Raw genomic sequence first — 13975 nt, 5'->3', positions numbered from 1 at the left:
GCTGGCAGCCTAGGGCTCAAGGATATGGGGGCAGGTGGGAAAGACAAGTGCCAAAAGCCCCAAGGATGGAGACATGAGCTGGGCTACTGGGAATGGAGCCCTGGGGCCAGACGGATTTGGATTGAATCAACGGTGATGAGCTACTCTGTCTAGGGCAAGCCAAGTCTGTGGACACTCACTTTGTGTGGCCTTGCATGTAACACCTCCACCACTATCCTGTTCTGGGGAAGTCAGGATTCCTGACATGCCATAAAAGTTCATGAGGCTGAAAGAACCCCCCCCAAAGCTGGAAAATGCAGGATCTTGGTAGAATAACAGCTGAGTTAAGGCCACAAAGGCAAACATTGGGTGGATACATGCTTCCTCAATGACTTAACCATGGCAATGTGGCCTTGGATGTAAAATTCTCCAAAGCCATAGACCCTTCATGGGATTCTGAGAGTGCCCTGTGCAAGCCAGGCTAGGCTCTCAAAGGCCTTTCTGGTAATCTCATGTTGAGGGTTCTAAATAAAGGGATCTCGCAATAAAATGGAGTTTTCAAACTTTAGGTCACAACCCACTGTGGATTGTGAAATCAATTTGGTGGATCCCAAAAATAAAGACAAAAGGAAGAAAGGGAGGGAGGAAGGAAGGAAGAGAAAAATAATGTAAACATTGCAGGGCATCTCTTGTTTTATAAAATGTGTATCTGCATGGGTATACTGAGCCATGACAAAAATCACTTCTTACTATGAGTTGCAGTTTAAAATTTGATAAAACTATCCCAGGAAGACCCTTTTGTTTGGGTTGCTTTTACTGCTTACAGTTTCTTCCATTTATTCATTCCATTTTCACCATCTGGAACATAAACAGAGAGAACAACCCTAACATAGCTTAGAAAAAATTAATCAGTTCACCTTTCTGGACTTTTTTTTTTTTTAATCTATAAAACAAGAGAACTAACTGGGATGACCTGGTAGCTTTTGTTTTTATGAATCCATAACTCTGTGTCTCTCTGATGTTAGGGAGTTTGCTGAAAGTGAAAAGTGTTAGTCGCTCAGTTGTGTCCGACCCTTTGCAACCCCATGGACTGTAGACCGCCAGGCTCCTCTGTCCATGGAATTCTCCAGGCAAGAATACTGCAGTAGGCAGCCATTCCCTTCTCCAGGGGATCTTCCTGACCCAGGGATAGAACCCAGGTCTCCTGCATTGCAGGCAGATTCTTTACCATCTGAGCCATCAGGGAAGCCCCAGAGTTTTCTGAGTGAGTGTCTTCCCTTCATTCCCACCATACCCAAAACCATAAAAAATTTTAAGAAGAGGAAAGGGCCCTAAAAAAGGGAAAAGCAAACAGCTAGATTGGAGTGCTCCAGAGAGGGCTCAAAGGGCACATTTTTACCTGGAGAGCAGCCTGGAAGAGGGTAGGGCCTGGAGGGATAGATGAGAGGGAGCAGTTACAGTATTCAGATCAGTTGCTCAGTCGTGTCTGACTCTTTGCAACCCCATGAATTGCAGCACGCCAGGCCTCCCTGTCCATCACCAATGGGGGACGATAAAAGGAAATTGGTTAGGGATGGGGCTAATGAGTGCCACTTCCCCAGGTAGTGCAGTGGTAAAGAATCTGCCTGCCAGTGAAGAAGACGCAAGAGATATGGGTTCAACCCCTGAGTTGGGAAGATCCTCTGGGGTAGGAAATGGTAACCCATTCCAGTATTCTTGCCTGGAAAATTCCATGGACAGAGAAGCCTGGTGGGCTACAGTTGATAGGGTCACAAAGAGTCTAACACAAGTGTGCATACACACAGACTAATGAGTACATGTGCTGGGGAGTGTGATCACATGGCTAATTCTGCCATACTCAGAACCTCTGAGTTCTCCAAGGCTGGGTTATCTAGTTTGTGATCCAATAGATGAAAAGCCTATAGACTTTTTTTTTTTTGAGGCAGCATGGAACCATAGAAAGTACAGAGAGATTTGAGTTCAAGTGGTTCTGTCGCTCCTTAGCTGTAAGAGCTCGGATGACTCTGCACAGCAGTTATACCATGGGGAGAGTATTTTCCAGCCTGCCTGACTCAAAATGTCATGATGAAGACCAAATGAAGAGCTGTGAAAAGACACTATCAATTACTATGGAACACTTAGTATTCATTTCTACCACTTTTTGATAAGGTTTATTTCCAAGATGCCAGGTTCACCTGTCTGGCCAAATAAGCACTACAAAGTGACTTCTGAGTGATCAACTTCTTCCAGAGGTTCATGGAACTTCCTGAGGGTGTTTCAAGGTGTTGGTTGTTAGAGGTTTCCTCTTAAACTCTCTTGCCCATGAAAATAGCTGCTAGCTTTCCCATGGTGCTCTGCCCAAGGGGATCCTTTCTTTTGCTTTCATTACAAGCAGGGAATCCATCCATCAGGCTGGCAGAATCTTCTAAGGGGCACTTCCTTTCATCTGTTTTCTCAGAATGGATAGCCCATTCCCAAGGTCAATCAATCTGTGTTTCTTCTGTATTTTAAAACCTTTCCAGAGAGAAAGTGTCAATGATATTCTCTTAATGAATTGTTTCAGTGCTTAATAAACTTGACTATTTAAAGTTTCTTCTTTCTTTTTAGCCTTGGTCCCTTTCTCTTGAGCCAGTTATTGAGAGTTTGAGAGGGCTGGGTTATCCTACAACCTAGCATAACTGTTTCAGAAATGGATGAGGCCACTGCAGCGACAGACTTATTGAGCGTTAGAACTGCCCCTCATTGCATAGCTGTGTAATGTTGGGCAAATCACTTAACCTCTCTGTACCTCAATGTCCCACCTGTTCAGCTTGTCCCTCTGAGCCGTGGTTTCCACCTCTATAAAAGGTGAATGGCAACCTCTTCCCTGCCTAAACAGGGGTACCGTCTGGTGGGTGACTTCCTGGGCATCTCTATTATAGAACATTAGGTTGTAATTACTACTTATACATTCTCCCACTGGACAGTGAGCTCTAAGGAGGGATTTGGGCTCTCCTCTAGCATCTACAGCGGTGCCTAGCACATGGCCATTCGCATTTTCTACGGCGAATTTTCCGCATCCACCTACAATTCCAGGTCTCAGATGTACTTCGCACCTCCTTCCATCTCTTCACACCAAGGTCGCATGGCATGGTTGGGTGGGTAGTGTTGGGGACCAGGGCCCAGGGAAGCTGAGACTCAGCTTGCCTGGATGACTTTCGCGACAGGCCAAGTACGTGGTCAGCCGTGGTCGCGCCTGTGAGGACATTGAGTAGGGATGACAGTGCAACTCCAGACTCGACTTCGGCCCCGTTTTCCTTCGCTCTTTTAGTGTGTGGGATCGGGCTGAGTTCCCCGGCGCTCGGGGGAGTAGCGCGAAGGCGGCTGGCCCCAGTCTCCCTAGAGCGTTGGGAGAACCGCTCGTGCCGGCTGCAGGCGCCTCCGCCCCTCTTTCCGAGACCAGTAGACGACAGAGATGTCCTGGCCGGGTCATCCCAGGTGGGGGTGACGCACCTGGAGGAGGCGTCCGCAGAGAGTTGGATAGAACCACGACAACGGGAGGAGAGGGGAAGCATCACGGATTATCGCAGGCAGACACGTGGATCTGCACACGTATAACCATCGAAAGCTCTCGCTCACGGAAGGCAGAGCTTGCCTGGGCCCATGGACGGCAGTCCTGGACAGTCTATACTGGGCAGTCTCCCAGGAGAGAGTGCGGTGGTTGATTCCAAGTCAGGATGGTTGCAGCGAGGTTGGAGCGCTTGGCAAGTGAAGACTGGACCTGTGGGTGGGGCCGGGGCGGAGCTGGCTCGGGGGCGGGGCATGCGGGGGGCGGGGCCAGGTGCTGGGTTGTCTCCGCCTGTCAAAAGGCAGCCGCGGAGCCCCGGGCGCCGGGAGCGCGGAGCAGCGTGCCCACCCGCAGGACCAGGTGCGCACCCGGGAGTGGCGGGGCGAGGGGGTCCCAGGATCGAGATTAGGCGGCGTAGGGTTGGGGGCTTTGGGAATTCCGGACCTCAGTGCCCCGGAACAAGCACTAGAGTCTGGGCAAACTTGGCGACTGAGAACTGGGCTTTCGTGCCCTAAGGCTGGGGCACTAAGGGGATCCTGAGGTCTGAGAAAGACCTGAAGTTCGTGCCAGGCTGGCACGGGGAGCGGCGAGCTCCTCGGGGCTCAAACAGCTGAACGCAGAAATGCTGCCCCGGCAGGGTGCTCCGCATTTGAGCAATCAGAAGCTTTTGCGTCCTTCCCCAGTCTGGGCGCGGGAGGAATAAGACAGAGAAGGATTGGCTCTCGGAGGTGCTGAGGTCTTCTGGGGGTGGGGTGTGTGTAGCCTTGTTATCTTGTAGGGCCCATGTATGGTCACCTGCGAGGATGGAGTTGGATCTTTTAAGTGGAGTTTTTTTTTTTCCTTGACTTAAAAAAACAAAACAAAAAACAACTTACCGATTATTTTAGACCTGGTTGACCCTAGCGCACTGGACTTACTTTTTCAAGAAAGCCCTTTCATAGATGTCCAGATGAACCTGGGAGACAAGCATCTAACTGAGGAGGGGGCTCAAGGAGTAGTTTCTACTGGAGGAATGAGGAGCCCCACATCTGTGGGTGGTGGGTGGAGAGGGTTTCAGGGGAAGTATGTAGGAGGAAACATCATATGGTCTCCAGGGAGCAGGTGGACACTGTCCCCTCCCCACCATGGACCACTGAGATGGAGACCCAGGCTGCCTGGGCTGGGGGATCCCTGGGTCTGTGAGCCCAGGCCCTTCCCGCATCTTGTCCTCCTTCTCTTCCTCCTCCGTGTGGTGAGTGAGTCAGCCAGCCTCCTGTCTGGGCTCAGTTGCAGCCAGAGGGGCCAGAGCCCAGGCAAGCAGTTGGGCAGGCATTTTCTGAGCATTGCAAAAGCTCTCCTGGGCAGAGTTCAGCTCTGCGCCAGCTCCCTGCTGGAAGCCGGTGGTGGCCACTCCTGAAGGGGACACAGCACAGCAGTGATTATGGGATGGCTATGGTATGACTCCAGGATGGGTTGACAGTGAAGGGACTGTGGCTTTGTGGTAAATCTACATCTTATTCTCCTCGGATCAGGAGGTGCATCCCAGCACTGCAGACTTTTCCAGTCCCTCATTCCATGTTTGCCTAGATATCTCGTTAGCTGCCAGTGTCTTAGTGGGATGGCTATGCACAAGAAATCAGGGAAGATTCTGGGAAGAGAGAAGCCATGGTGTTGGCAAAGGTTTTAAGTTGGGCTGGGAAATAGGTTTGCTGAGGTGGAAATGGATTATCTGGACACTGGAGCCTCAACTCTGTAAACCAAGAGTGTCATGTTTGGGGGAGACCTTCCCCATCGCATCCTTGTCAAAGTGCTGGAGGAGATTGTAGGTCCTTCTGAAATGGTGTCAGACCAGGAGGTTGTTACTAAGACTTCACATTTCTGTCTGACTTTTGTTTTGGGTGCTTCCGATCCTTGGGCAAAAGTAGGAGCCCCAGAACTCTTCCCGTCCCGCACCACCACCATGTCAGTAGCCTCTCTGGACCCATTTGAGGAGAACACACAGCCAGGCCATGGGGCTGACTCAAACTGCAGAAAGCTGGGGAATTCACAGTATGTGCTCTGGCTAGGTCCCATGGCTTCAGTTTGGCTGTCCCTGGTCAACCACGACTTGGACCCTTTCCAGGGTAATGGATAAGAAAGGAGGAAAGAGAAAAGGCATAAGAAAAGAAGAGAGCGGGAAAAGGAAGAAGGGGAAGAAGAGGGCTAGGAAGTTTTTCTGATTCCTCACAGATCTTCAGCCAAGGCTGTCACTTTATTCAAATAAATATTGTAGAGAGTCTGATGCTGTGTGAGGTGCCCTGATTACTTGTGTTTGTGAGTTCTCAGTCTTCTTTCCCTATTTGACCTCAGAATTAATCTCCTTTGGAGACTGAGTCCCAGGGGAAACACCAAGAGGTCTTCTTGGACTCCCACCCTCTACTCCCAGAGCAAATAGCCAGGGCCAATGCCAGTGCCTTCCACATTTGGAGGAAAGCCTGGGGCCTCATGGGCCAGACCAAGACAGGAGAAGGACTTGCAGTTGTTCATTTCTTTACCCCACATCCTGAGAAGGCAGCAGCCGTCCTGCCTGAGAACCAGAGTTTCTCTACTAGAAACCGGCTGGTGCCTACATCCAGCATGTGGGTTCCAGGGGCCAGAGAGCCAGAGTCATGAGCACCTGGAGGTCTGAGCTGGGATGGCTCTTCAGTGTGTTGCTAACAGGATGAGCTATAGGAGCTCCAGCTTTCCATTTGTCACTGTTTATGTGGGCTTCCCTGGTGGCTCAGATGATAAAGAAACCACCTGCAACGCAGGAGACCCAGCTTCGATCCCTGGGTTGGGAAGGTCCTCTGGAGGAGGAAATGACTACCCACTCCAATATTCTTGTCTGGGAAATCCCATGGACAGAGGAACCTGGCAAGCTACAGTCCATGAGATTGCAAAGAGTCAGACATGACTGAGTGACTAACACTTTCACTTTTCTTTCATGTGTGTTTTGGCTGCAGGAAAAGACAAGTAAGCAAATGATAACATTTGCTTCAGAGCTTCTTGTGTGCCCAGCATGGTACTAGGTCCTTTGAGGGATGACAGGGAGCAGAATGCACCAGATTGGGCCTCCTCTCGCTAGACGGTCTGAGCCCAGGCTTGGCAGTGGGTCCTGGGCCCTCCCTCCACTACTGTCCTGTTCTTAGGAGATCCAGCTGGGCAGAAGCCGGCCAGGCTGTCGCTTGGGACCGGTATGGTCTTGATACTTCTAGTTACACTTTGCTCTGATTCCCCATTGACTTTCTGTGTCAGTCCCCTCTTGGATGTGCTAGAGAGAGTGATTGTATAATTTATTGCCCGAACTGGGACCGAAAGAGGTGAGATGAATAGTTCTGTCGGGACAATAGACAGAAACCCAAGTTGTTCAGGACAAATTGGAACATTAAGGCTTCTAACGAACCCCACCACAGACCCCATGGAGGCCCTGGTGTGGAAGGAAAGACAGCTGAGTGTGGGCTTAATGAGGAGAAGATGGGGGTGGGGCTTAATGATGAAGGGAAGTCGGGGGTAACCTGTAATGCGGCATTACGCCAAGTGCAGTCTCACCCTGAGGACGGTGCTGTTCCTCACTCCCCTCTCTCAGGACCAGCCTACCATTCACTCCCTTTCCCTTCCCCATGACTTTCCTACACCCTTGACTTGTGACCGGCCTCACCTTTGGTTTTCCTGCTCCACCCCTACCTCAGACAGGGACAGGAAGGCCTGCCAACTCCCCTTCAGGTGCCCCTGGGGGAACCGGGATTTATCCTGGAGACAAGACCCAGCCTCACGCTTCCTTTCCCTTTTCACCCAAGTCTACAGCCTCTTCATTCTGTCCATGCATCTTCCCAGACCTCCAGGGGCCATGCCGTCTGGCAGGAAAGCTCAGGATTCACGTGGGTAGACAACCAGAAACGGAAGGGTAGTCAAACCTTGCCATGTGGATACAGGGCACGGGTCACTTGTAATCAGGTTCCCAGGATATAGTAAGTGAAGTGGAGGTAGGAGCCGAGAGAAGCTGCAGAGCAGGCGATGGAGTCGGGTCCCCTGGACACTGGAGTTTGACTCTTAGCAGGTCTGACTATTGGGGAAATGGTCCAGGGTGGGGACAGACTGTTGTTGCTCAACCCAAACTAAAAGGCGTTGGTGGCAGCCGCTGCATCCTGAAATGGTGACATGTGGAAGAGAAACCGCCTTGCCGTCTGAGTCCTGTGTCTTGGTGGCCCAGATGTTCAGGGTGGGTTCCCTGGAGAATCCCCAGAGGTTCATTCTGAGAGTGACGGGGACGTGGGGGTGGAGCCTCCTTGATGACTGTGTGCAAACACTGTCTCCTGTGGCAGGAAGGAAGTCGTTCTCATCATTGGCAAATGAAAAGGGCAGGTGAAGACCTCTTGGGAAGTCCTACCCTTTGAAACAACTTGTGGGGAGGGGAGAGGAGAGACCTCCTGGGGTGGCAGGGGTGACAGGCTGGTGGGTACATGGCAGGAGCCAGAGGCAAAAATAGCAGACTCTCGAGGAGTCTGAGCATGTGTCATGCCTTTGCAAACCTGCTGGGCAGGTCCCGTGCCGAGGAATAGACTGAGCAGTGTTCCCAGAACCAGATGCCACACAAAGTCCCCATTCTGCACAGGGGAGAGACCTGGTCCTGAGCAGGGCGTTGGCAGCCACACTGGCGGGAAAGTGTAGCGTGGGCAGCACCCTGGAAAGCTGCTCCTCTCACTGGCCTTCTGAGGACAGGTGTGACTTTCCAGGCCCTGTGGAGCACCCACAAGGCCCAGAGCTCTGCTAGTGAGACGCTCAGTGTGTGCCACCTGCTGGCACTGAGGCTGTAGCTCCAGGAACAGCGACTCACCTCATGCTTGGCTCCATGGTACCAGGTGGAGCACGGCCTCCCAGACCTGCCAGAGCCTGTGACATGGGAACCACAACCAGGTTCCATTTACAGATGGGAGACCAAGACTCAGGGAGGTTGAGCCAAGGTGACACAGCTGGTGAGTGGGAGAGTCAGGACCCACACTGGGTCTGTCTTAGCCTCCGGGCAACCTGACACCTCTGTTCTCAGCAGGCGGCCACAGGCACGCGGGGCCTGCCTTGCACGTCATACGTGGGCCTGCAGAAATGTTCCTGAGTGGCAAATTTGGACTTACACACCAATCTGAAGGAGGTGACCTGGGAGTGAGTTCAGTCTGCCCAAAGGTTACTCTGGGGACAGTGGTCTCTCAGAAGAAGTCCCCTTCTGCTAGAGCCTCAGACCTTGGTGCCTGTCCCACTTTCTTGGGTTCCTTACTTGGGTAAAAACAGCAGACAAGAACCCGTGTGGAGAGATTGCATGGATAAAACAAGACTTAGATGGCCTGGAAGGCAAATAAACTCAATTTCAAACAAGTCACTTTATTGGTGAGCATCTAAATGCTAAGTCTACCAAGGAAGAAGAGACCATTGTCCCATAGGTCAACTGGGAGCTAGTCTCACTTTGTTTACCTCTTCCTCTCCTGGCTGTCCCTTAAGGACACTCCTGGACCTACACACATGGAAAGAGAATTGGATTCCAGCCTCACCTGACAGCCTCTGCCAGATACTGTGCTGATTACTCTCCTTTGTCTCCTTTCATCTTCCCAGCTTTTCTAGCTTTTCTTTGAATTAAGTTACTAGTACAGTAAGCCCCCTACATGCTAGTGAATTCTGTTCTGAGAGCACATTAAGTCCAATTTGTTTGTAAGCCCAACAAAGTTTGCCTAGGTACCCAACTAACAACAATCAGCTATATTGCACTGTACTGTAATAGGTTTATAATACTTTTCACACAAATAATATATAAAAAACAAATACAAAATATAAAGAAAACCTTTTTAATCTTACAGTGCAATACCTTGAAAAGTACAGTAGTCCGGTACAATGGCTTGCTGGCATACAGGGACTGGCATCGAGTGAACAGGCAAGAAGAGTTACCAACTAGAGGAGGGAGAGGAGGTGGGAGACGGTAGAGCTGAGGGATCATCAACAATAGGAGATGGAGGGCAAGCTACAACTCCATTCACATATGACTGGATATGCAAATACACATTCTAATCTTCGAAAGTTCACAACTTGAAGGTTCATATGTAGGGGACTTACTGTATTCTCTCCAGCATGTATATGGAAAACCAAGCTTTAAAGTAAAGATGCAGTAACCTGCCCCATACTGTAAAGTTTACCTGTGATTACCGTTCTATGGGCTTCCCAGGTGGCTCTAGTGGTAAAGAACCCTCCTATCAATGCAGGAGATGTTAGAACCTCAGGTTCAATCCCTGGGCAGGGAAGATCCCCTGGAGGAGGGCATGGCAACCCGCTCCAGTATTGTTTGGAGAATCCCATGGACAGAGGAACCTGGAAGGCTACAGTCCATAGGGTTGCAAAGACTCAGACACGACTGAAACGACTTAGCACGCATGCAGGCACTGCTCTACAGCGAGTGCCGGTGTTGGGCCTGGCTGTGCAAACCACTCCAGGCACCAGAGCCTGGAGACAGTAGGAAGCACTCAACCTGTCCTTCAGTGGGATTCTCAGAGTTTCTTGGTGAATGAATGAAATCTCAGGTAGTGTTATTAGCAACCTCGTAGGACAGGAGAAACACTGGATTTGAGTCAGACACACTTGGGTTTAAATTCTGGCTTTGTCACTTTGTAGCTTGTGACCTTGGGCATGTTTCTTGGTCTCTCAGAATCTCAGTTTCCTTTTCTGTAAACTGGAAGGAGAGTAACTCCCTTGCAGAGTCGTGTGAGGATTACAGATGATACAAGCCAAGCACTTGGCTCGAAGTAAGCCCTGGAAGAGAGAGTGTGTGCAGACACTCAGTAGATATTTGCTGAGGTTTACGTACCATGTGCCAGGCACTATGCAAGACACTGGCAATTTAACAGTACAAAAAGACTCTTGCAATTGTTTTAAATTTACTAGACCAGAAACTCATCATTGTGAGAGGGCGTTTTAGAATCCAGGAATGGCTAAACTCAGACTGAGTAACTTGATTTCTCTGTCATTGATGAGCTTAGAAAAGTTGTTTAGCTTCTCTGGGGCTCAGAGTCTTATTTTTTTAAACTAAATGTATCATATACACAAGAGTACAAGTAGTCCTATGTACAGATTAAAAAATAGTGTAATGTATGTGGTACCTACCACCCAGGTTTGAAGTGGAACAATTTCAAAACCTTTTAAAACCCACTTTCCTCTTCCCTTTTACATCCCCTTCCTCACTCTACCCACCAGCGAAACTAATATGAATTTTACTTAATGGGTCCTTGGTTTCCTTCGCAAGTTACCATCTCTGTTTTACAAACAATGTGTCTTTTGAGTTTACATACATGTGTGTTATCTGTGATGCGCTTTTTTCACTCAGTCTCATGTTTCTGAGATTCATCCATGTCGAAGCACACAGATATGTTGATTTGTTTTCACCACAGCGTTGTATTCTGTTAAGAATATGCTGCAATTTGTATCTTTCCTCTTGTTGATGAACATTTGGGCTCTTTCCAGTTTGGGGCTATTATGATCAGCTAATACTGCCGGGAATATGCTATGGTTGTCTTCTGGTGCGTGTGTAGGCATTTCTCTGGGCACATGGCATTCCATGTCTGGCACTACTCTATAGCACCAGCTGTCTTCCACAATGGTTGTACCAAAAACACTCCTTTAAGTAGCAGATAAAAGTTCTTATTGTTCTCCATCCTTTTTAACACTTGATATAATCTTCATTTCTAAAAGGAAGAAGTTACACTAGGTGAGCTTCCAAAGTCCCTTTCGGCTATAGTAATTGTATAATTTTCAACCTAAGGACCTGGTTTCTGGCTTTATGCATGTGCTTGTCTGATGTGTTGTGCACAGGTGGTCCTGTAAATGCCACAGCCTGACTCTGAGAGCCCCATGCAGGGTCCCCAGGTGCAGCTGAAGCCCTTCCTCACTGGGCTTCCACCAACAGTGGGGGATGGATCCAGCGGCTCCACATCCTCCCCACCACTTGGGGTTTTGTTCACTTCAACCAAAGGCTGATATCGGGGCTGAGAACATACCAGATGCTCAGTTAATACTTCCTGAATTGCCTTCCTGCCAAGTGGATTGGGAGGGATGGATATTTTCCCTGAGCACTGATTTTAAGAACAAGACGTGGAAGTGTCAGAATCGTGTGTGTGCTGGCTAAGCAGAGCACATGGGGCTGGGAACAGTGGTGGGATTTACGAGTGTCTCAGGCTTCTTGATCATTTAAAGACTCCAAGTGAAGTGAATTGAAGTTAATAGTCTCCACTGACCAACTGTTCAGAGTCTGGCCTTGTTCTTTGACTCTCTAACTTGTCCGATTAGAGAGCAGGGAGTATCTGGAAGATGAATTGAAGAGAACAGAGGCAGTGCCGTGTGGAAAGGTGAAGAATGCCCACAGAGAACCCCTTCCCCTTCCAAGGGTTGAATATTTTGCCTGGGGGAGGATGGGTGCTGGTTTAAACGGTATTAGATGTATTCAGTGTCCTGGCAGCTATATAAACAGCCAGCTGCCCACCCACCCAGCCACCCACGAAACAAAAGAATGTGGCTGGTTGGGCAGTTGCATGGGCCACCCCAGCCCACAATCCTGTAATTACCCATCTAGTCTGTGCCTGTCAGCTCCAAGAGCAGGCGGGCGCCTGTGCCTTGGGCCTCATCTTGGTCACCAGGCCCAGGCTGGGCTCTGTGGCAGGGCCCCACCTATCCTCAGCCACCCCCACCCCCAACTCTCCCTGAATGTCTCTCTCTACGCCAACCTTTGACCCTTTTGAGTCTAACATATTATATAATAGCTGATAATTATAATAAACCAAAAGGTTACTATAATTTTATATGGTCCAGGCACTGGGTTAAATGTCTTTCATGCATCTTCTCATGTATGCATCTCAATAATCCTGTGAGGTAGGTAATATTGTTATCCCCACCATACAGATGAAGAAACTGAGTTCCAGGAAGTTAAAGGGCTAAATTTCTTGCCCCAAACCACCAAACTTCCAAGTGAGAGCTAGAACTTAAATTCAGGTCTTTCTAAGACCCGACGTGTGGTCATTCTTCCCCTGCCCACCGCCTTTCCTGCACAGGGTCCTGTCTCCCCAAGCCAGAGGGAGCTCAGGCTCCTCTGTCTCCTCCCCTTCCCTCCCCTTCCCATCTGAAGAGGGCTGGAAAGAGGCAGCAGGGGGTGCCAGTGGAGGGTGAATGGGACAGTTCCAGACTGGCCAGGGTGATGCTGCAAAACACCTTCAGGGCAGAGTTCTTTGTTCCAAAAGACTCTGAATTTCCGGACTTCTGCCAGAGGTGGGAAGTTACTTCTGCCCAGCCTCTTTGGCAAGCGCGCCAACTTCTTGGGTGCCCTGTTAAGAAGTGGGGGATGGGCTGCCTCAGGTAAAATTCCATTGTAATGATCGCCATCTGAGATCTGAATGGCTTTGTTGAAATGGAATTGTGCTAACCTGGGTGTAGGGAAGAACTCATAAATGAGAAACTGGAGGTGAAATGGAGTTAATTTCCCCCTCAGTGTCTCTCAGTAAGGCTCTGGGAGGGCGTAGAACCTAGACAGAGAAGAGTCAGATGCATTCCTGCTCTCCTTTGAAACCCATGCTCTCCAGTAGCAGGGCAGGGCTGGGAGGGGACGAGTCTATGGCTGTTCGTTGTCCATTCCCCGCATTGTGCTGTGAGCCCTCAAGAACAGAACTGAATCCCATGTCCAAGGTGTCATCACTCCACGCGACACCTAAGATACCTAACTCATCACAGATACACTCAATAGTTTATTGGGTCCCTTAAGCTAAAAAGGACAGTTGAAGGACAATTGCTTCATGTGACTAAAACATGAGATGAATCCTTCCAGTTATTGAACCGTTTTCATAATAACAAACACCAGCACTTACTGAGAAGGAGCCATGCACCAGGTGCTGTGCTGAGCACTTTACACACATCGTCTCATTTAATCCTCATAGACAAATGAGGTAGGCATTGTTATTTTTCTCACTGGATAGGTGAGGGAACAGAAGCTTAGAGAGCCCAGGTCATTGGCTGTAGTCACATGGCTGGCAAGGAGGGAAGGCAGGGTTTGTACCCAGGCAGGCTGCCTGGGCTTCCCTGGTGGCTCAGATGGTAAAGAATCTGCCTGCAATGCAGGAGACCTGGGGTTTGACCCCTGGGTCTGCCTGGAGAAGAGATTGGCTACCCTCTCCAGTATTCTTGTCTGGAGAACTCCATGGACAGAGGAACTTGGTGGGCTACAGTCCATAGTGTCACAAAGAGTTGGACACAACTGAGAGACTAACCAGAGAAGGCAATGGCACCCCACTCCAGTACTCTTGCCTGGAAAATCCCATGGACGGAGGAGCCTGGTGGGCTGCAGTCCATGGGGTCATGAAGAGTCGGACACGACTGAGTGACTTCACCTTCACTTTTCACTTTCATGCATTGGAGAAGGAAATGGCAACCCACTCC

At 49.7% G+C, this 13975-nt stretch overlaps 1 protein-coding gene across 1 annotated transcript in view; it reads left to right on the top strand.

Annotated features, from left to right (window-relative positions):
- The first annotated feature begins 3811 nt into the window (after nucleotides 1–3811).
- The window catches only part of VDR (vitamin D receptor), a 58610-nt gene continuing 48446 nt past the window's right edge, over nucleotides 3812–13975 (top strand). Inside the window, exon 1 of the mRNA XM_005905458.3 lies at nucleotides 3812–3886. The gene's annotated coding sequence lies outside the window, so the exon portion shown is untranslated. The remainder of the gene's footprint in view (nucleotides 3887–13975) is intronic.

The sequence above is a fragment of the Bos mutus genome, chromosome 5 (genome assembly GCF_027580195.1).
Source record: "Bos mutus isolate GX-2022 chromosome 5, NWIPB_WYAK_1.1, whole genome shotgun sequence".
Lineage (NCBI taxonomy): Eukaryota > Metazoa > Chordata > Mammalia > Artiodactyla > Bovidae > Bos > Bos mutus.
The sequence above is the reverse complement of the archived record's forward strand: the minus strand, read 5'-3'. Positions and strand labels throughout refer to the sequence as shown.